Below are 22,184 nucleotides of genomic sequence, written 5' to 3' on the forward strand. Positions count from 1 at the left end.
CTTGATTTCCTAAAGAGGGGAGCATTTGCAATGCTGATGACAATTTTGGAAGACCAATATTGCTTTAGACCCCAAGTAGTAATGATTAGGATCTTATTCCCTCTTACAAAACAAACATGTTTTCTTTCTTTAATATGGTAAATGACAATTTCTTTCGTACAATGCATTTGGTTGGGGAGCCTTATTAAAGGCATTTTGTGTTCTTCCACCAGATTAGTTAGGAGCAATAATTTCCATCATGTAACCTTACCTTCTCTTGCATAATTATTTGCTGCCCACTGAAACAGCACCTTCTCTTCCTAAAGCACATCTTTGAAATCAAACAATGTGCTTTTTTAAAAAAAAAATTACAGCAAAACACACATTTTGGAGATGCTCCACAACCATGAAGACTCTAAACATCATTTCTTTTCACTTAAGACCTGCTAACCGGCTGCTTTAGAAGGCTGGAACTGGTAAACTAAGTAGCTGTGGGGAGGGAATGGAAAGAAAACAGACGGCCCTAAATTTATCATTATTTGACACCGTCTCTAGCGCTGTGATGCTGCTGGGTGAACACTCGCATCCAAGTGAAAGTATCCTCCGCATGCTCCGCAATTCCCGGCCCCGGCGGCGCCCCGGTCCCCCAGAGACTGCACCGGGGACCACCTCTGGGGGACCGGGGGGCCAGGGGCCGGGACCGTCAGTAGCTCGGTGCCCTCAGCAGGTGGCAGTGGCGTCCCGCGGCGGGGAGGGGTTCATGGAGCCCCCCCAGCCCCCGCCCGCGAGGAGCGGCCGCCGGAGCGGCTGTTGCGGAGTCCGGAGGAGCGGCATTGCAGGCAGACGGCAGGACATGTCCTTCTCCCCTACTCATCCCCACAGGGAGCGTGCATCTTATAATAAATATTAAGTAATTAATTCCTCAGAGGAATTTAAAAAAACTCCAGATACAATCAGAAAAAATAAGCAAGCAAACAAACACCCAAAAACCAAAACAACACCCCCCAAAAAACAACTCGTTCACAAAAAGCTCCGCACCCCCCCCAACCCCACCAAATCAAAAGTATGGCATTAAGTCTCTTCACCATCACAGGTGTGACTGGATTTGTGTGTAAATGATAAAAAAGTCATTGCAAAAGCCACATCTTTTTGTTAAATTTGGTCAATGTGAATTTAATGCTACTATGGTTAAATACTTCTGTGACTACTTACACAATGATTTACAAACATTGCTAGTCTTCAGCTATTCCCTGTAGGGAGTAGATACATAAAGTATCAGTGTAAAAGTATGTTGAAACAACTAAATTTCAGACAGGGTGATCCTTCTTTATTTGAATTTCCAAAATATTAATTATGTGAATATGCTGAGTTTATACAGACATGGTGAATGGTGTCTGTGTTTGTTTTCTATTTCTTTTTGGGGTGTTTCATATGTTTCTGCAATATCATTGTGTATGACATCTCAAGTGTTTTAAAGTAGTCTCAGGTGACTACATATTAAAAGGATTAAGGTTTGCAGGAACTATTGCTGAATGGAGTTTGTTTAATTAGTACTCGTCTAAGTACAGGTAGTTGAGATGCTGATCCAGCGTCTGTTCCTCATTGTGTCTGTGCTAACTTCAGTGGAATGAAATCAGTGATGATACCACTCACTGTTTTTGGTTATTTTACGGTTTTGTGTAACACATACAATCCTCTAGTTAAGAGAGAATAAGGCAAGAGTAACGAAGTGTTGTATTTTGTAGGTTATATTTATTTGTTAACACTTGTATATAAATTATGAAAATACATATTTTTATCCCTTTGGCTAATGTGCATATATTGTCTGACAGTTTTCTCTTTATTTTCAGAGAAGCTATGTATCCACTATTCAAAACTGTGGCAATTTGGTGCAGTCATCTGCTGGCTAGTCAATGATTTCAAGTGGAACTCAATTTTTTAAAAGAAATGATAGGTCTTGTGATTTGGAGTTTCAGACAACTAGGAAATAATACATATTTTATGTAGGAAAGAAGAATCTTTTCTTTGTTGACGAGAGCTTCAGAAGCCTACCTCTGGAGCCCAGAGAAGCATATTGATTGACAGTTCCTCTTCACCTGTTCACTGATGATGATTCATATCCAGACAGAAGAGGAAGTAAGTGGGAAGCACAGAAAGGAAGGAGATGCAGTTTGGGTAGTTCTTTGCATCCCCCTGAGGTTCTGTGCATGCCAGAGGAGACCTACTGGTGCAATGGTTTCCATGGCTGCACCACTCTGTTTGCCTTCTGTAGCATTCAATAACACCTAACTTTTCTGTATTGTTCTAATTGCTTCCCATTGGAGAATATTCCCAGGCTTTTGCTTTTTTGAAGTCAGGTTCTATCCCTGGCTCTAAGTCTTCTCCAACTGATTACTGCAATGTTTTTTCATTAAAATGCATGGTCTGATGAAAGAGACTGGTACAAAGGCAGCAGACTAACAGAAGCTTGACTGCTGTTAGGATGTGGAAATGCTAAATCCTACACATTTTCCATCCTACATTTATCAGCTGTCAAACTATTGCACTATATCAGACGCTTACAGTTACTTAAAATGAAATCTGCAGCTTACAGATTTCTTGAAAAACATGTAATGTAAACAAGTAAACAATTAATTTTAAATTATGAATTTAATTTACATACAATCCTTCTCCTGACAAAATAGTATAAAGAAAACTATCCACATCTATTTATTTTAACTTTAAATGCAGCTTTACTCTATGGATTTATATCAGTAGCATATAGGAAATATGTTCCTCCTAGATTCTGACTTTCAATTGTCCATATAACTGTGTGTACCTATATTACTTCCCCCAACCACCAGAAGCTGCTTTTGCTTTGGGAGCAATACTACAAATACAAAGAAGGTCTGGAAGACTTTGCCTCCTTGAGGATCATGGTTTTTATGACTCCTAGTGCAATTATATCAGTGACTTGTTACAGACTTCTGACAAAATAAAATGCTTAATAACACATCTAACATTATTTTTTTACATAAAATACGTATTCCCATATTACTCTTGTGATTGCTACAAGTTGTAGCTCTACCACACTGTAACACTTTTAAATTTTTTTCTTGCTTTACATCCTACAAAGTTCTATTTCTGTATTTACAAGTGAAATAATGGTATTGAGTAGCAATTGTTGGGTTTTTTCCTAGTTTAAATAGAGAACTTCATAGCGTTTGTTGATCCCTAAATTGTCCTTCTGCAGAAGAAGGAAGCCCCCAAATCTTCCACTTCCTACTTCATAACTCTTCTCATTTATTCAGAGGGCACAAACTCTTTCTAAGGAGACAGAAAGACAAAAGAACACACCTTCAGGAGGTAACTGGAAGGGAAGTTTAACTATGAGTGTTTCACCAAGTTCCCTGATTTTCAGTAAGTGTGTTACTAAAGGGGATCAGCATCTGCCATGTTGCCATTTAGTACATTTCTGCACATTTCCATTTTTTTCCCGACAGCTTTAGCTCAGTAAAGCTGAGATTTGATACTCACTTCAGACATTTTGTTCCCTCTTAGAGGCATGCAGAATGGGACTTGACTAAGCAATCTTTTCTATGACATGAGAGCATCAGGTCTGTGGCAGAATCAGTGGATACTTGCCTGAAGGAAGCCTTTCTCTGCAATATTTTCAAGAAGAATTTAGGATGTAGGGTTTACAAAATTTTAATAAACAAGGGAAATATTTGTATGAATATTAAATAGTTTTTCTGCAGGGGTTGTAAGCCTTTTGTAGTTTTTTATCAGAAAAGCATTTCTCTGAGCTAGTAGTTCAGCATTCTGAGGAATAGAGTGTTTGTGATTTTTTTTTAGCTTTTTTGAAAACTCTGTATGTTAAGTACTCTAATTGCTTAATTGGGAGTTATGCAGGCAGTGTAGTGCATTGCAGGAGAGAAACTGAAAATGCACAACTCCCTTTTCCTAAGCTAACTAGGGTACAGGGCAGAAAAAGAACCCAGATCTTGGCCAGAATTGCATTCAGGATCTCAACTTTTAGATTAAAATACTTTTATGGAACGAGGTAAGAGGGTGAATTAATTCTGGGTTTAGCAAAAAGTAAGATCTTATGACAAAGCATCAGAATCCAGATTGTTTTCTAGTTTAACTCCTGCTGATTAATCTTGGATGTCTTGTGGACACTACAGCAGATCCATTTGCCAGGAATTCCGTATTCTCTTATCAGCACAGCCAGCAGTCTCATCAAGCAGATTTGGGGAAATTACATGGCATGCCTATGCCTCAGTTTCACAGCTGTAAAATTGGAGTCATAATTTGTTACTTTAGATAATGTTAACCCTTATCCCCTTCAATTTTTGTCAGTTTGCTGCTATCATCCTTAGGGTAGTTTAAAAGCCCATGATTAAATACATCTACTTTTCCTCCATATTCAGAAACAACACAGTTTGCTTATCTCTTTGATCATCTACCACAGATGGAGAGGACTGTGCTCACAGCCAGGATAACTCTGACACAAGAGGATGTTATTTAGTCAGTGAGATGTTTTGTACATTTGTCATTGTGTAAAATAAATCTATTTTAATGCATGACTAAGAGTAAAAAAAATTATTACCACAGGGTAAATCAATTAAATGTTCTTCTTATAACAAGTATGCATTTCTAATGGAACATTTTGTAGCATCTTGTTATATGGCTTTACAGTACTAATAAACCTATTCTATTAACCACAACCAATCTGATTCTGACTCAGTTACCCTGCAGATAATTTTAAAATGCCTTAAAAATTTTAATCTTGTAGCAGTTGAGCACCACTTTATTTTTTTAAAAAAACAAAACAGCCCTGAATTGAAGCATACAAATGGAAATAGCAATAGGAAAAGGAGTGGATTAAACCCATATTGAAACCAAGTCATGCTGCTGTTTTATTGCAAAATATGAGTCTGAAGTACAATCTTCTGAGTGCATGCTCACATAAGTGATATTCCTCTCTCCTCTAGAGAATGTTGGCATTCCTTTTCCCTCTCCACCAGAGTAATTTATCTACTTATCCACTAGTTCAGTACACTATTTGAAAGATTGCGAGCACCTTATTCATATCTGAACAAACCAAGGTTCCTCCACCACTTTGCTCTCAGTCCCTTTTCTCACCACTCACCTGGCAAGATGGCTTAAGCTGCATGGCGTCAGCTGTAACAGGCAATTTCCCAGATGCTCTGTTTTAGGGAGGTAGGATAAAGTCACCGTGTATATTACATGGGGATTATGAAAGGATGTGGTAGAAGGTGCCTCTGGCTCACTCTCAGGCTTGTGGGGTTTTGTGAGCAGCTGGCCCTGTTAGTTTACTGTGCCGCAGATGCTCAAAACTTCCTTCTTCTTTGGCCATTTTAAGTTATACATTAAATCCAAATTCCTATGAACATCAAGGGAATGTTAACTTTCAACAAGTCAGCAGGAGTTGTTGTCTGTGCAGCACCTCTGACCATTTAACGAGCTGAGAATATGGACCTGGGGACTCGTTTCTGACCATAGTTCATTGGCAGGTTAATAGTATACAAGGTTATTATTATCATTGTGGAGAAATTATTGAGCCATTGCTTTTGTTCCAAACCACAAACCACAAAGTATATATAGTGAACATAAAGTACATAGTGCCTATATCTTAAAATATCTTTTTTCATGTTTATTTTTCAAGTGTCTTAGTGGACACTTTGTAAAGTCAGTGGTTACATTTATCAGAGACAAGTGAATTTAGAGTTTTCTGAGCACAAACCTGTCAATCCAGTGGAATACTTCTCCAGCTTTTCATCTCTGGAGGTCTACCTCTAAATGTAGTCTGTATAATCACCTGTAGTGCAGTTTGGTTGTATTGCTCTGGTAGAACTGCGTAGTATCAGAAATCAACATGGAATGAATTGTATATAGGCACAGTTTGTAGCCTCTCCCCACGTTTGCTCCAGTAAGGACTGGATGTCAGAGTCCCAAATACCAGAATTCAACTACATTTAGAGCATGTGGGAAATCTTTCCAATACCTTAGCGCTACTATAATATAGCAGGAATATTACAAACAGTAAGTCATGTAAAAGTTTTAACTGGTCCTCCTAATAATCTTCACTACAGTACTGCAAACTTCTTCTACAGTGGAATATATTTCCACCACCCAAACGGTATGAATTCTACTCACTGAAAAAAAAAGAAAAGAAAAGAAAAGATAGGCATGTCACTTACTCTGTAGTTTTTTATTATGTTTTATAAAGGTTGCTTAAATTATTGATCCAAGAGGTTATGTGCATGTATTATTATATATAGATACTGTCAGAATTGTGTTTAATTAGCTAGGTTATTGGGAAAAATAGTGAAAGGAAATAAATTGGCCACATAGTTCATAATGAGCAGAAGTCAAGAAAAATGTATAGATTAACTCAATTTGTTTATGTATTTGGTTTTATGCAACGTATTTTAAATTGTTCTGCTTTTCCTACTGGTAAGCTGATACTCAACCTGATGATCACTTATTCAGGGGACAAAACCAAGAATTGCATTACGAACTAGCTCTGTGCAAGCCCTGATTTATCCTACCTCTCAGTCTTTAGGGATTTTCAAAAAGTCCTGTGTATCTGCTTAATCTCTGAAGACAGAAGGGCACAGAGGCTTGCACAACTAGAGTTTGCTTTTGGAAACTCTACAGTGGATTCTGATGTGCTCAGCACATTGGCAACTTCCATTTCCCCTGACCAGGAGCTTCATATGGGCATGCAGAGTTACCCATGTTCTGTGAATGTGAGCAGCTGCTGCAGCGAGAGGGACACCATGGGCTGTCAACATTTTAACAGCTGCTTCTTATTTTTAGATGCCACACAAAAGACAATCCCTTGCTCCATTGCTGGCTGCAGATGAAGGTCTAGGAGGGTGAAATCACAACATCTAGCCACACAAGCAGAGCATCTAGCCTGTTTGTGTCACACTGTTGGCCATGATAACATCCTTAAATTTTACCTGTTTCTCCTTTAATTTCTTTGCAGTCTCAAGGATAACTTGGCAGAGAACTACGAACAACCAGTCTGAAATAGCTGAGCCTAATTTTGCACAAGCCAAGGACCACTGCGTGGTTTGCAGGAAATTTTGAAAGGTAAAAGCAAGATGAACATTTTTCAGATTTCAGAGGGTTAATTTTCATTTTCTCCAAAAGAACATCTCTATCTTCCTTGCAGGGTGGATGATACTTGTTTAAAGAAAATAGTCAGAGAATGTGGTTCTTTTGTTTCAGCTCTACTCTTCAAAAATTGCAAAATGAAATCACCAGAGAGAAGTACTTGTCTCTGAATTTCAAGCTGACACCCAAAACTGCTTGTCTTAAAGCTTTCATGTCTCTTCACACTTTGAGGGTAGACATCAGTGTAGAGAGGCCATTTTGCCTGTAACTCTGGTAGCATGTCTGCTCCATAAATTAAAGCAAAGCTAGAACTACATGGAGAATGAAAATGCTTCCAAAACTCTGAGTTTTCTAGAAGTACTTTCCAGTTCTGGAAAACTTCAATAGTAAAGTGTTCTGCAAAATGAAAAATATATAGTTTCAGATAGATCAATTCTTTCCAATTTAGATTTTTTGATACATCTCACATATATCTCTATGAAATACAAAACCCAAAATAAAAAGCCATTTCAAAAACAAAAGTATAAGACTTTAATTGAAAGATGTCAGAATGAGCTATTTTGACATTGCCAGAGCCTTTCAACCAGTTTTTCCCTCACATAAATGAAACTTGAGTAAAAAAGACAAGACTTCACAAAGAATTTGCAGAGAGCTGCACTGTTTTAGTGAAAACATGTTCTGCTAGTTCTTTGATTATCAAGTTTAATCAGAATAATAGCAGGATTTGTTTTTGTTAAAATAAAAAAAAATGAGACTCTTAGGTAGTAATAAGATACAGCAGCACTCAGTTGACTGGCATAGAGTGTATCTGGCATCTCCTTCAGAATTCAATACTCAAACAGTCATTTATATTATCCGTCAGTCACTGATATTCTACATACAAAAGATAAATCCTCTTGACATTCTTTAGTTCTGGCAGGTAGCAGACAAATATGAGTCCGAATTTTCAAGGAAATTTTTTTAATAAGAATAATTTTCTGCTGCTGAGTTTAGATACTCCTCTATACTTTTTTTGGTTTAGTTGATTTTACTGGAATTTTGCATTTATTTATAGTAACACATGTAGCATATTCCACAGAATTTGATGGAACTATAAGAGTTGCCTGCATATTTGAAGAATAGGCATTTTAATAACTGAAGGACTTCAATGCATTTGCTCTAGCAGGCAATTATTCTTCATGAAAACTGGATTCCTATTAGAGTAAAAACAACTCTCTGTTAATAGCCACCTCCTTGTACAGTGATTTAGAAAGACAACTAATTGGCAACCTTGGCATCATGCTGTATTAAGTAAGTAACCTGCTTTATCTTATTAGGCCTGTTGTCATACCCAATTTTCAAATGTGATTTGCACATATGAAGGACATGAAGATCAGCTATTGAACCCACTTACCAGTTGTGAAAATCAACAACAGAAAAATGTCTGTTTTCCCATGCCATGAAACATCTTGAATACATGACACCTCACTGATATAATTGATGTTAGACAGCAGATTAGGATACTATAATACTATATATTATAGTACTATAATAGGGTTCTTATTGCATCAAAATGTATTTTAATGATTAGTCTTAATATGTAGCCTTTTCTACATATATTAAGTTTCTTTCAATGAAAAAAATTATAAAAATACACCAGTGCTCCAAAGTCAAATTCTGGAAACTCCTGTTAATAAGGAGAGAAGGATATTAATATAATTTCTCCAGACAGACAAAATGTTCTTCAAATTGAAGCCTAGTTTATCCCATACGGTTAAACAAATAAAAAAAGGAGTTCAATTCTCAGTAGCTGAACCAGCTATTTTTGGGGGGATAGGGGGGGGCAAATATCAAACTAGTCATCTATTGAAATGTTAAAAGAAAGCAGAATGACATTTAAATATTTTTTACCAATTCCTATGGGGTTTCAATGGGTACTAAAGGGCACAGAAGAAATATCAGCGTAGTTTCTTTGTACATCATGAGTGATCTTTCATGACTACTGAATAAAAAAAATGTTCCCTGTAACCTAGGTATGAGAAACAAGTAAGACTAATTTACGAGTAGAAGAGTACTCCATTAAAAGTGGTATGAGATCATCTCCAAGTTAGGCCAAGATATAAAACCGGTATCTAATTCTTACATGAAAATCTAAGATGTGGAATAGCAAGTTAGGATGAAGGCAACGCTGTAATTTGTTTCTTAGGCTTCATGGTTAATCTTCCTGCATATAAATATTAATTTCCAGTATTTTGTCATACTTTCAGTGATCTTTTTTCTACAGCAGTGATGGTAAACAAATTTATTTTCAAAAAGCAGTGTAAATTTCTGTCAGCAATTCCCATCCAAATCCTTGCTGATGCCACATCTGGCACCAGTTCCCCACAGTTTTTTTGCACAAAACAACTACTGAACTCTGCAAATAGTAGAGAAAGACATGTTTATTAACTGTGGTGCTGCTTCTACTTCCTAGATATTATCCATATCTTTCTGCAAACACATCAAGTGACTTGCTGGTGACCACACCTTCCACCCCCCAACAGAAAAGCACCACTGTCAACCACAGAGGATGGGAGGCTGTGGGCAGGGCTCCCTGCCTGCAACCACCTCTGAGTTTGTGGCAATTGTAGATACCTCCTATTTCCAAGCACAGAAGAAAGGAGACAATTTACAGAAACCTGTCCTCCTCCTCCTTCTCCTCCCTTCTTCTCCCTTCTTCTCCCTTCTTCTCCTTTTTTCTTATTTCCATGTTTAGAAAGAGGGCCTCTCATTGCTGTGGAGCCCGGTGACCCAGGAGTGGCTGAACATGTGGATATACTCTCTGCTTTGATTGGGACAGAGAAATGCAATGGTCTGGACTCCTTCATTTAGATCCTGACTGCCAGCCATGTTGGAGGTGTGGGAGGACCTGGCTTGGGATCTGGCTTTGCATCAGGAGCTGGCAGCTGTTTTGCCTTTCTGCAGAATGAAAGAGGGAGAGGGAAAAGGTGTTGGGTCACCTGAGAGAGCCTCTGTGTCGTCTCCAGCTGGGAACAGTGTCCTTTGCCTGCTGCCAATGTGCTGCAAACTGGCCCTAGAGATAAAGATTGCCAGAGAGGTAGTCTACTGTCAGTATGTCCTCGGTCAGGCCTTTAGTGAAATAGCTCTGAAGGCAAAGGCAGTTCTCTAAACTTCTCTGTTCGCATGGGCTGTTCCTGCTCTTTCCAGAGCTGATGCTTTTTGGGAGGTGCAGTGAAGTACCTTGAGCCTCCTAGGTCTTTATGCAGAGAACAGCAATGATTTGATGGAGAAGTGCAAATGAATGCATGAGTGGAAAGAGGTGAGGGGCACAAGGGAGAGAATGTGCATATTTGTGCATGACCTGGCATCACCTTGCAGACGTTACACAGCTCCACGAAGCAATGAGCTGGAGAAGGCTGCACCTCTCCAGCTTCTGCATAGAGGTTTTTGTGCCTGTTCCTGTGCAGACTAGGGAATAAGCCACACACCTGACAATGGTGGCATCTTACAGGTGCCTTGCCTGGAGACAGGATCTATCTACAAAATGCATTAGAAAAATTTCAGTTTGGGAAGTATCACTCATCTTTTTAAATCACAGAACAATAATCAGCAGTGATTCAAAGGCTGGTTTTGACAGTTTTCTAGAAATATGTAATGTCTTCCATGTCTTATATGCATTGTAGATATATTAGTATGATATACATTATATATAATTTAGTGTATGTACACATTATTATATACATAATACACACACACACATTAGCATTCTTCTTAAAAATATGTACAGCCTTTGTATTTATAAAGAATGGAGAGTATAATCAAATGTCAGACCCTGAAAAACCCACATGCCCAGGGAATGCCACAAAACCTGCCATCTCTGTTCTATGGCAGGTGGCTTTGAGGGACTGTCAGAGGAAACTCATGACAGTGAACAAAGCTGACTGTGCAAATTATGAGTTTCCTTCCTAGGGGGAGTTCAATTTGGATTTTTATTTGCCTACTTGAAGCACAGTGCCTCCAACACGCCAGGTTCCTGGTTTTGTTGTTGATTTCTTTTGCTCCCTATTCTGCATTGCAAATCTTTTGGTTAGAACTGATAGTGAGGGCTACAAGGAGACAGCCCCTGTGGACGTCAAGCCACTGAGCTGGCTAGAAGACAAAGGCACTATCTTCTACAGAAATAGCAGCCAGGTTAAAGCTGACTTTTCCTCAAACCTCTTCATACTTCTCTTGAATTATTTCCAGGTGCCAGGCAAGCTCCAAATTGGGATGCAGACTCCCAACAGGAAAACTAAGCAGAAGAGGACTCCCTCATATTCTCACATTCCCAACTTTTTTATTGGTCTCTTTTCCATTGATAAGCCACCACCAGTTGGGTGTAGCTCCTTCTACCAGCTAGAAGGCTGTGTGAATGCCTTACGCATCCTCCTGCCCTTGCTGCAAGGACAGGACTCCTGCATTTTCATCTCTTATGGAAAAAACCTGTGTGCTCAATTAGTATTTTTCTTTTTGACCAAGCAAGCATCTGGAATGCATTGCTCCAATCTGCAATTTATACTTAAACCCTTTATTTTAGTGCATACTCAGAAAATATCAGATGTCAGTCTTCAGCAGTTTAATCACACAGTGCATTTACTCTTTCCTCTGGATTTGAATGTCTACTTATTAGAGCTTATTTGTGCTATGACAATTTTCACTTTCTCATATCAGTTAATGACTGAAGACTGTGGTTGCCCTCATTTATAATGATTAAGCCCTTACTTCACAGATTGTTTCAATACTTTTAGAACAAAGAAGTGCTCAATATAAGAATTCTTCATTCTTCTGAAAAAAACAGCAAAATAGCAATCTATTTCAAGAGGTGAAATAGATTGGCAAAATAATATTCTCATGCTAGGATATTTCATGTTAAACTATTTAAAGTTTATGATTACCTAAGTCATTTCCTAATGATTTCTTATGATGGAGAACTAAAATTTTGCTAAAACCATAAAATAGGGAATTACTGTAAGGGATAGATTAATATATTTTTTTGAGAGGGATGGGTCCCTTGTCTGAAGAAATTACATCTAGTGCTTGCCAGAACTTCACTTCAACTCTTATGGCAGGCAAAATGCCAGCTACCCAAAAGTTGCAGAAGTGGGAAACATCCATGACACAAAGTTTTGTAGCAGGATGACAACAGTAGATTGAGTAATCTCTACCCTTACAATATTTATAGGGTACAACATGATATAGATGAATTTTTTTGCTTTTGTTTTGTTTTATTTTCTTTTTTCCCCCACTGTTCTTTCAAGACATTTAGAAATAACCTAGCACTGGGATAGTTTCATGGTTTTTGCTTATACAAAATATGTTTTTACAGCTTTTCTACAGAAACTAATGACATAATCTAAGTGGTTACAAAATAAACCTACAGTGTCTACTCTGAAGGAAAAAGATTTACCTAAGGACATTAATTTGTGAGTCTTTAAAGTGTCCCCTGGATATTATTACTATACAACGTCTAGTAATTTTCTGTAAGGATAATAGATGTTTCCCCTCTTCTGTGTTTGAGGTGAAGTTATCAGACTTCAAACTGATAACTAAGTTAAGAAAACTAAGTATTTTTAAGTAATTTTTAGGTGCAAATCATTTGAGTCTAACCCAAAGAAGAGAGGTTAATTGAAGCCTTTTGAAATGTAACTAAGTGCTGTTAAAAAAAAAAAAAAAAAAAAAAGAGAGAATGATATGACAGATCTTTTAGAAGCCATGAAGATGAGATCACAGTCTTCAAAGATTTCTGTTCTAGTCTTTTCACCCAAATGTTCTGCTGCTGGTTAAAATAGTTATCAAAAGCTAAAGTTTGGTCACCACAATTACTTGCTTACTTTTCACTAAAATACTCACCATAGATTGAATTGATAGAAGCTGATGTGCATTTCTTCTCCCAGATAACATCTGTAGCTAAGTGATATATACTATTTAGAATGTTTAGAGTGTTTTTCCTGACCTAGGTGATACTACAGGTCTTTTCACAGGGTGAAATTGCAAATGAACTTGCAAATAACCATTTTATCCTGATAATTATAAACAGAAATCTGTGTTTAGAAGTTTTGCTGCCACTGAAAAAAACATGAAGTAGGCAATCATCCCTCTTAAGATGAAGAATAGGGTTATGATACCTATTTCTGAAGCCTCTTTTAGAAGGCAAGGTTGTTGTTTAACACATAGCACTTCTATTGCACCCAGCTCAGCAAGTACAATAAATAATCATTATTTCAATTTATTATTGAGCTTTGCCATTTCTCTTCATGCCTATATACATAGGTACATTTTTTCAGCAAATACTGAAAATGACTCTGAAAGAATATTTGGTACCCACAAAAGTACAGACACAAGCTGAGATAAAGCTGGCCTCGCAGTGTAAAGAAATTTCAACTATCCCCAACATCAGCAGCTTAAGGTCTTGATTTGTCCCACAGTAAGAGTGGACTGTCAAACTACTTTTTTAAAAAAGAGCCTAAACCCAGTCTTATATTGTTCTTATAATTTTGGGAGGAAACTGACTTTGAATGTTTTCCAACAGAATGTTAATATTTCTCTTTCATTTTTGATTGTCACTATCCTTTCTCATGCCTTACTCCTCATACCCACATCATCCTGTTCTTCCTTCATCTACTTATAAATACTACAGTCTGACAAAAAAAATTCAATGGAGGTTACAACACAGTCACATCAATGCGATTTTTGGGAATGATGCTAGATAGATCATTGTCCTTACACTTAACGTTGCACTGTCAGAACCTCTTGACTTCTCCGACATCAGTTGCAGAGGTGGCAGTGGATCAGTGGATGCTGATTGCCATACTTCATGGGCAGCCACAGATTTTGGCTCTGTCAAAGGCAGTGTTTTCTGCTGGTCAGCCCATGTACATTTATGTGCTCAACACCAACAGCTCTCACCCTAGCAATGCTGTCAAGGAATCTCTTTCCTACTGCTCCTTCTCTTTCCCTCTATGAAGTAAGTCTCACTCTTGGTGCATTATGAAAAAAAGCCATCCGACTCCTTGCACGTAATTTTGCTAGCTGTGATTCATTGTTGGGAGACAATTCACACTGTTTCAGAAAATAAGTCCACAATGCAGAAAAGACAAGGAAAATGCTTTTCAGAATTTGTTCTGCTGCATAAATTTCTATTGAAAAACATCTTCCCATTGCCGCTGTGGTGACAACTTGACATTCTTGTAATGTGTTGCATATTGAATAGATGTGGGTGATGTTTAAAAGAAATTTTCAACGTTCCACTAGAAAAAAACCTGATCTGTTAAGAATTATTTAGTCTGTTCACTTTTCTTAAGGCATCTCCTATGGAAATATGAGAAATTGGTTAGTTCTTTGGGAAGAAAAATGTGTTGATGGGATGCTATCTTCATCATCTTAGTAATAATAATATTCTTAAAACACATATCTGAGCTTTATCTAGTCAGATCTGCCTGCTGCATGCCGCTGTGTCTGGTGGCAGGTGTCTCCCTTCCTGGAGGTGCCAGCACTCCCCCAGCTCTGTTTCCCAGGGGCAGTGCTACTGCTGACCTGGAGGAGAAGTGTGGGAACCCATGATGGCCAGGACCAAGAAGAACCTTAAGCCTGCAAGGTTCACAGTCTGCTATGGGATCTTGCACGGTGGGCTGTGAGTGCAAAGCTTTTGTATGGCTCTGGCTAATTTTACAGCCAACCCGGCACCCAGCACACGCATGCCCATGAAAATCCGCTTTATTTGAAAAGAGTACAACTGTGCAGTGCCTTTGGCACACCTCTGGCTGAGGAGTGATTTCTTGTGACCCCAGTGTGACATACAAGCAACATTGCATACTCTTTATGAAAGTTAAAAATAAATGTGCAGTGATGTGCGGCCTCAGTGTGCCTCCAGTTACCAGTTTGTATTGAGCCCTGTTGATTATAATGCAAGCTTGGCACTCAGCTCACACGTAAACACCTATGTTTAGCTACCTAACTTCAGGTGTCTTAATCCTGCTTCCTTGGGGTGGGAATCCTAAGGAAGTTACCTGAACACAGGCTTTTAGTGACATTTCAAGGATGGTAGACTTGAAATGCCTTAGGTCATTTGAGTTATCTGAGCCATGTGATGTTTCAAATTACTCTAGCAGCTTGTACTTAGGTATCATTCTCTGTCTCCAGCCCAAAGTCTGATAAATGAGGGGCACACATCATTCCTTGTCCATCCCAGCAGTGTCTCAGACAAACTAGAATCTCTTTGAGTTCATTCTAAGTTTAAAGTAAAACACATACATAAAATCTAAGAGTCACTAAAAAAAATTCTAAAGATGGAGAGTATTAACACACAGTACCAAGAAAACCTTAAGTTTCATTTTTAAGGATGAAAAAAGACAAAATTCTGATACAGAATAATGCCTTTGGGAATAAAGAACTTTTACGACTTACAACAGAAGTTTCAACAGGACCTCAATGACAAATACACTAGGGAAGAAATTTATATTAAAGTCATAAATAAGACTCTCTAACTGCTAGAAGTGACAGAAAAGAAAAAGTTGCCACTTCAAGGCTTTATAGTCAGAGTAGCTTTTTGTACTTACTTGGGGAATGTAGAATATTTTCAGTGTAAACAAAGAAAAATGGATTTAAATTCTGGGAAAAAAACAATTCTTGGTGAGCTGCGGGACTCAAAATTATACATATCAAATGTTGTTTTAAGATATAGATCTACACAAGATATCTCACTAGTTTAAAATCATGCTACAGTTAATTTCTACCTCCCCATCATTTGAGGCTAATCTTCATTTATGTATAAAACTCAAGTAATGATTAAAAACAAATAAAAGAGGCCTTTCATAGTTGCTAAGATAGAACACAAATTTGTAACTGAATCCAGGAATGGCACACAGTGTTATAGAAATTATTTTATAGACTAGTGATCGATATACTTACCTATCTGGGGAAAGCCTAAATATTGCTGTCATTTTACTTTATACTTAAAATACATCGTATTTGGCATCCTTTTATCCTTTTTTCTGGTGGGATGCTCTAATTGATCAGGGACAGGGATTTCATCCTCATTCTCTCCCTGAAGTACTGCATATCAACTTCTTCCAGGCAAGTGGAACAAGACCCAGAGGGAATATGAACATTCCCGCCTTATCGTGTGCAGCTGGCTGTGGTGGCCTCAGATGCAAGCTGTATTTGTCTTACAGATGTCCGATACCAGAGGCAGTCACAGAAGTGCTGAACAAGCGAGGACGATGACAGCTAAGGGGTCTGCATCCTCTATCTTTTCTTGTCGCATTTTTTGTGAAGCTCAATCAGTCAAGTATTCCCCAGGCAATCTTACTCACCCATAGTGCACCATATGCAGAGGTCCAGTGGGGCAGGTTCAAGAAGGATTAGCTGTTCAGTATGTTGGGGCAGAGTGATCCCCTGCGATCTCTAGTCCAGGGTAAGACAGCAGCTGAACACTTGTTTTGATGCTCAAGATTGTAGACTTATTTGTAAATCCCTTTGTGATTGCAGTTCCTGGACTCCTTTCTTAGAGGTAAACATGAAAGAGTAGTTTTGTCTAAATGCAGTGCCAGATTCACAAGTGGTGTCAGCTGGCTCAGCTCCACTGCATATTGAGCTTACTGCTGAGAGGGGAGAATGTCTCACCCTCTGGTCTTTGCATTAATTTGTGCTGCTGTAATTTTAGACATTTCCAAAGAGCATGCCGGTGGTAAAGAAGTAAAATCATTCAACAGAAGATGGACATAAGAGTCAATCAAACCTCAGGAGTGCATTGTGCCCAGATGCTACCCAAAGCTTCAACTGGAGCAAGAAAAGTTTTTTTAAACAGGCAGATGTTCAAACAATAATGCATTGAGAGGAGGCCATGGCAGCACACAATCAGCTGCTGACTCCTTACCTGTGGAAGAGTGGCTGATGTATGAAACAGTTAATTTCCAAGGGAGATATGCAAAGAAATCACTCTGTAACTGAGCAGATCAAGTACAAGCAGCCATATCTGTGCGTAGGACACAGTGTCTGGGAACCATCTGTGACCAGAGCTCTCAGCTGGCACTACCTACAATGTAGCCCTGGCGTGCAAAGACAGTCCCAGACCTGCACGTGCTAGGGAGGGCTCTGGCATGCAGGACCTCAGAGGGTGCTGCAATTGCTGAACATCACACCCAAGGAAGCTGGGAGGATGCTTGTAGAACATGGAATTCATAGTGGTAACAGGTATCAGGTTGGAAAGTCGTTATTTAGTGGTTAGACTCACGGTAGGAAGGTTTTTCTCTACTAATAGGTGGAGTGGAGAGGCAGAGTAGTTCCTGCTTCTAGTGTTGTTCAACACCTGTTTTTCTGCAAAAGCCAGAGGAAGATTTTGGTGACAGTGGAGGGCTCCTGTATGGAAGCTGTGTTTGTGGGTCCCTATGGGAGAACTGACCTACGCTTGAGCCCTCCTCTGAAGAAACACTCCCAGCCTGAAGAAGAGTTGCTTTACTGAGAGTATGGCAAAGCACCAATAAAAATTAAATATGAATATCTTTAGCATAAGAACGGAAGCATATATCTTGCTCAGAAAAGCTTTGGATGCCCCATCATTTTCTTACAGTACCTGAAAGGAGCTTACAGGAAAGATGGGGCAAGAGTGTTTACAAGAGCATGTAGAGACAGGACAAGAGAGAATGGGTTCAAGTTGAAAGAAAGTTGGTTTAGATTATTAGATATTAGGGAAAAATTCTTTGCTGTGAGGTTGGTGAAGCACTGGACAGGTTGCCCAGGGAAGTTGTGGATGCCTCACCCCTGGAGGTGTTCAGTGTCAGGTTGAATGGGTCTCTGAGCAACCTGGTCTAGTTGAATGCGTCCCTGCCCATGGCAGTGGGTTGGAACCTGTTGTGGATTTACTAGCCCCCTGGAACTGAAGATGGTTAGTTCCAGGTGGACTTCCTGGTGCTGAGCCCATTAGAAGTTTTAGTAACGCCTCTCTGAATTAGGGAGATATTTAGGGAGAACGGAAGAGAAGCTTATTGCGCAGAAGAAATTGGACCCAGAAGAGGAGCAGAAGGAGCTGCTGGACCCAGGGGGCTGGCATGGCGCTGGAGCCAGGCTGGCCCAGGCCAGGATGTGCAGCAGAGTGCAGAAGAAATTCCAGAGAGTGAGAGAAGAGCTGCCCGGGGGCTTTTCAGCTGGCCTTGCCCCCTTCCCCACCATGGCAGGGGAGAGGCAGCGGCAGGCTGGCTGAGCCTCCAACTGAGTGGGCTGGACTCCCACAGCAACTCAGAGTGAAGCAGCAGTGGGCAGAGAGCCCAGACATTCCTCTGTGTCCAGTCCGGCTCAGGACACCGGGGCAGAGGGAGCCACAGCAAACCGGGTGGGCTGGAGTGCACCCTCACCTGGGAGCCGAGCAGAGCAGAGTGGAGAGGAGGAGCACAGCCAGCGCAACTACCGCCACCGCTCAAGATTATGACTTGAAGAGAGAGAGAGAGAGAGAGAGAAGTTACACTGAAGCAGGTTTTTCTGGGTAGGACTTAATAAAAACTATCTGGGTATAGAGACTGAGCCGAACTCCAGAACCTGCGACCCGGGGGAGGAGTGGACCCGACTTGGAGGGGTCCCTTGAGAACTTACTCCCCTGAGAGGGACCCCACGTAGCAGGGAAAGGACTCAGAGCTTTAACTCCCTGTAACCTGTGGTGAAGATCGTGGTGGAGCGGGTTGTCTCCCCACAGCCCATGAAGGACCATCAGGGGGTGCAGAGACCCCCCGCACCCTGATGAAGAGAGGCTTTAGCTACGCCCTGAGAGTTCTTCTCCTGCATTGATTCAGGGGGGCCAAGGGGTGGTTAAAAAGTGTGTTTAATACTATGTACTTTATTACTTTTTAGTTTCTATCCTGTTAGCAATAAATTTTGATATTTTCCTCGTGTCGAGTCTGTCTTGCCTGTGTTAACCTCTCTCACCTTTTAGCAATTTTTGAGGGGGTTGAATCCCTCTAGAGTAAACCCATGACAGAACCAGATGATTTTCAAAGTCCCTTTCCAACCCAAACCATTCTATGATCATTGGACATGTTCCAGGTCATGTTGGATGGGGTCTTGAGCAACATGATCTGTTGAAAGATGTCTCTACCCATGGTGGAGAGGGAGTTGCACTAAAGGTCTTTAAAGGTTCCTTCCAACCCAAACCATTCTATGGCTCCATATTTCAAGTCAGCAGGCTTAGCTTTATGGAGAGGCAAACTGTGGTGCTGAGTGATGGAAAATATATGACTGCTCTTCAGAAGTAGAAGCCGATTCATGTTCTCTGCTAAGATGCTAAGGTAGGGGAATGGGTCATTCAGGTTAGCATGAATGAAGAGAAAGGAGGCAACAAATATGTTCTTTTCATGTTCACATACTGGGAACATATTCTTTCAACAACATCATTTGGTAGGTCAAAGTTTAATTTTATTTCCTGTTTGCAGTCTTAGACAAGGAAGTTTATTGAAATATAATTTTTAAGGGACAGTGAAAAGAGACAGCAGATACCTGTTGATGCTTGAACACCTATGAGACTGAAACAGTTTCTACTAAAAATCGGTGCTTTCTTGGTACATGTATTTTTTCATAGATTTCAGAGTCTGGAGGCTGAAGTTCCTCTGTTTTGAACTTTCTAAAATTGATAATTTTAGGAAAATCTGAGCAATAGTAATTGAATAAAAATCAGAAAAGCTAAAATTTTGTGCTGTCAGTGCAGTGTAGTACCATGCTCATTTTACACACTGTGTTACAGAAACGATAGTGTAGCTGTTGATTTTGCATCATTTCATCTTGAATTTTTCGTCTGCTGTTTCTTTTATTTATATCCATATGAAGATGAAACTTAGCAGAAACAGTTTTTGGCACACTAAGAATTAAAAAGAAGTAAAAGTAGTTGAACAACGCCTGGCAGCTGAAGGTTGTGGCTTGGAAGGTATGTGGCACTAACAAAATCACATATTAAATGATAAATTTCGAATTAGATGCAAGACAGAACACTTGAAAACTGTTATGGAGTTCCCTAAATTAACCTTTGGACAGAGCCATCAGATTTTCTCAAGGAAAGGAGCCTACTTGTCCAGAATAAATCCATTAGGCGTGGACATCTAAGCCCAGGAAGATATGTGAAAAGAGCGAACCAGGATAGAAAAGTATACAAGAGCTCAAAATAAACTTCCACAAGGAAGTAATACAAAAACCCCTCCTTATTCTTTGCCAAACTGCACTGTCAATGCCAAGCATATAAAAAAAAGATACAAATCTTGGACACGCATTTCTGTGTTACATGCACAGAGAAGGAACAACAAACACCACCCTACTGGTGGCTCAAAGGGCCTCATAGGGCAATGATACAGCAGATGACAAATGAACAGTCAGCCTGAGAACTAATGGGAAACAATACATCTCATATGGTCAGAAGAGGAGAAGCCAAAGTGATACCAAAATCAAACATTTGCTCTAAGGAAAAAAAAAAACCAATAACCTTATGGACAGAAAAAACCAAACTGCCATAATCCAATGGCAGTTGTAGTCAGGGTAGCATCAGAGAGCTCAGTGTTTGCGTCCCTTTTACTTAAAGTAAGAATATCACTAATGATGCCTTGGGGCATCACTGCCCTTCCCCAGGATTGGCCCATTCTACTTCCTACTTAGCTCACTCACCAGCCAACTTTCGGCTTTTTGGCTTTGCTGCCCATCTCCTCTTGCCACGTGCTACTCTCCTGCTGCGTGTCTGCAGCCTGCTTCATTGTGCCTTAGCAGCAGATTTTCTAATTGCTTCACTGGTGTCAATTTTGTACACTTGTGTGTGTGAAAAAAGCAAAAGGAAGGGTATGATAGTAATATCTTTTCATTATCTTTTTCCAGGTTTTTCCTGTGTGATGTATGCTACTCTGGCCTCCAGTCAGGAGGCCTGGAGACACATCATCTATAACACTGCTGTTTCCTTTGAGAACACACGCAGGATCACTCTCGAGGAGAAAAGGCAACGCAGAAAGAACCGTGTCTTGCAGAATACCCCATCTAAGGAGTCTTTCTGTTGTACCTTTTGCAGTCGGATATGTCTGTCACGTATTGGCCTCATAAGCCGCCAGCGTGCCTGTAGCAAATGTGGATAGAGCCTTCCCAAATCTTCATTCGCGAAGCCTAGCCATGAAAAAAAATTTATACTCCATTTTACGCAGTATGGAAAAGATGTTCCTTTAATAGTACTAGAGAAAAAGACCACATTAGAAACATGCCAAAACCCTTGGTTTCATCCAACAAATGCATTCACTGGAGATGACAAGGAAACCAGCTGTGTCAAACATGTTCCAAGATTCTAATCAGGGGAAAAGGAAGTTCACATCTGTCTTCTATGTTCTACACTTGAAAAATGCCAGCAATTCCAAAAAACCCTCTAAGTCTGGGGCAAGAAGGTAAGGAAGTAGACTCTTTGCTTCAGAACAGTACAGGAAAAAGGAGAATCAACTAATGTCCAGGCACATGCAATTCAGTGCACAAAAAGGACCCTTCATTTAGATATCAACTCCAAAAAACTATACAGTTACACTAAAACTCTCTTACCTAGAAACGAGAGGAATATTTAGAGAAATGGTCAATGCAGGTTATTTTTTTTCTGTGCTCCTTGAGCCAGGCTGTAGTAAATTGGTATCCTGATAGAGACAAAACACCTATTCTGACCCTTAAAAAAGGGAAGAAATTAGAGTGGTTGATGAGATTTCAGTGGTGAGTTGCTATGATGATAAATGCAAAACAAGTTTGTTCACTGGTGGCTCTAAGAAAAGCATTGCACAATCCTTTACAATGTGGTCAAAACTTAAAACCCCAATTGAATAATCATCATAGGAACAAACAAAAACCAAGCTTCCAATAAATGGAAATAAAGAATATGGCTTTGGTCTCAGTCCATGAGTGAAAAATGTTTCATGTTTTTATTTATGAGAGGCCACTATTAGCTGACACTGACTATAAACCACACGTTGACAGTGTCAAAAGGGGTCTGGCAAACCATTCTGCTGCTGCTAAGAATAGAGCTTGTTTTTTCAGCTACAAATGTATTCTTTGCAAATTGAACATCAAGTGGG

This window comes from Chiroxiphia lanceolata, chromosome 3 (genome assembly GCF_009829145.1).
Source record: "Chiroxiphia lanceolata isolate bChiLan1 chromosome 3, bChiLan1.pri, whole genome shotgun sequence".
NCBI lineage: Eukaryota > Metazoa > Chordata > Aves > Passeriformes > Pipridae > Chiroxiphia > Chiroxiphia lanceolata.